This window comes from Palaemon carinicauda, chromosome 20, assembly GCF_036898095.1.
Source record: "Palaemon carinicauda isolate YSFRI2023 chromosome 20, ASM3689809v2, whole genome shotgun sequence".
NCBI classification, from domain to species: domain Eukaryota; kingdom Metazoa; phylum Arthropoda; class Malacostraca; order Decapoda; family Palaemonidae; genus Palaemon; species Palaemon carinicauda.
The window spans coordinates 85,948,436-85,950,935 of NC_090744.1; positions in this window are offsets into that span (position 1 = coordinate 85,948,436).

A 2,500-nucleotide genomic window follows, 5' to 3' on the forward strand; every position below is an offset into this window, starting at 1 on the left:
CAAGGACGGTGGCTCCTCAACATCCGGATCTCAGTATTGATAATGTTTCTTTAAATTTGTATGACTCTTTTAGAATTTTAGGTGTGATTCTCGACAGCAAATTTACTTTTGAGAAACACACCAGGTCTGTGACTTCTTCAATTGCACAAAAAATTGACTTATTGAGAAAGCCTTACAAGATTTTCGGTGATCAATCAATTTTGGAGAAGTGTTTTATTTCTTTCATTCTACCTTGTTTTGAGTATTGTTCTCCTGTCTGGTGTTCAGCTGCTGAATCTCATCTTAATTTTTTGGACAGAAACTTACGGTCTATTAAATTTCTTATTCCTGATCTAGATATCAATCTTTGGCACCGTTGTTCAATTAGTTCATTATGCATATTGCATAAGATTTTCCATAACTCTGACCATCCTTTACATTCAGATCTCCCTGGACAATTCTATCCTGTTCGTAATACTAGGCAGGCAATTAATTCTAACAGCCAGGCCTTCTCCATCATGAGGCTCAATACTACACAGTATTCTAGAAGTTTTATGCCAGTTGTTACCAAGTTGTGGAATGATTTTCCTAGTTGTGTAGTTGGATCAGTAGAACTTCAAAAGTTCAAAGTTGGAGAAAATGTTTTTATGTTGACCAGGCTGACATGAGTCTTTTTATTGTTTATATATGGCATATCTGTTTTTGACGTTGTTAATAGTTTATATAGGACATATCTGTTGTGACGCTGTTACTGTTTTTAGAATGATATATTATTAATTTATTCTCATAATTTATTTTATTTCCTTATTTCCTTTCCTCACCGGGCTATTTTTCCCTGTTGGAGCACTTGGGCTTATATCATCTTGCTTTTCCAACTAGGGTTGTAGCTTGGCTAGTAATAATATACATATATATATATATATATATATATATATATATATATATATATATATATATATATATATATATATAGGATTGGTTCCTTGATAGAGTTGTGGATGCCTAATTGGAAAGGTCCCGGTCTGTCAATTTGTTAGACGGCAGTTCGAGAATCACTCGTGCTCAACCTCACCATGCTTGTGAGCTAGAGGAGAATATATGTCTACGTGCTGAGTCTTCTGCAGCCATTGCCTGGGTCCTAGGTCCTAGCTTGGAGTGGGAACTTGAGAGCTGAGCATACGTATATACTGTATGGTCACTATGGATGACAAGTTCCTGTCCCTTGTCTCTGCCATTCATGAGTAACCTTTAAACCATTAATCTCAGATTCCATAACCCACTTATACTTAAGCTGATAAATCTTAGAGGAACTCCAGTGCAGTAACAAACTTCTGCACCATATTTCCCTTCACGAACCTACAAATAAAGCATATTGCCAACACAACGAACATACTCTTAACATACCCAAACACAATTAATCACTTTTATTTACCATAAACTGAAAATTCTTAGAAAGAAAGACTCACCTTCTAATGTGCTTGTCACTTTAGCTATTAATCCATTATATGTCTTTCTGTTCCTACTTAGGTTTGAGTTACTAAATATGATTCATATACTGTATTTCATAATAACCAACAAGGAATAAGACTCAATCTACTTGGGGACTTTAATCATTACTTAAACTAAAATTCTGAACTTCCTTTCCAAATATTTGTCACGAGATTTTACGTTTTAATGACAGTGATTTTTTATGGACAGAAAAATTTGAAATCTTTCAAAAGGAAATTCATTAAATACACACGTAATTGTTGATTCCACGGAAGTGAGATTACAGTCAACCATCTCTTAATCTCTTGAATAAATAAAAGTAGTTATAAAATGGCATTCCTTCACGAATTCCTCAATTCCCTTCAACACCAAAATGAACTTCTTCTCTTCCAGTTTCAGAAAAAATAAACTTTCTAAAATAAGTTTGGTCCAAATACGGTGGCTGAAATTTAAAAAAAGAAAGAAAGAAAACTCATGGATAACTAACTGTGTTCTTTGTGATTGAAAGTTAACACACTTACTTTTTACATTCTTTAAAAATAAGGAACCTTTACCAGATTCATAAAATTAAACATATTTATTGTCGAAAATTGAAATAAACTTTGAGTTACAATGGAGGTTCATTAGTTTCTTGAAAAGTTATGTTTTGTCAAATAAAACGTATATAAGTGTGAATGTAATACCACTGTGTAATCTATAGAAAAAATGAGAAATAAACTAAGTGATATTCAAAAGGAAATACGTTCTTAAACAACAGAGATATTACTAAGAATTCCGATAACCTGAATAAAAACTAATGAAATAACAAACAGGAAAATAGAGACAACAGTTGTTACAGACCTTGACCATATGAAAACATAATACAGTATTTGGTAAAATTCCAATCGTTACCTAAACCCTCAGCTAACAATGGTCCTTTTGCAGAGTGGCTTCTCTGTGAGGAGTGTCACAATCCTTTTGCAATATTGTTGCGCTGTAACTTTCCTCCTCCTTTGTTAATATTCAAATACGAGGCCTGGAAAGGTTTATTAGT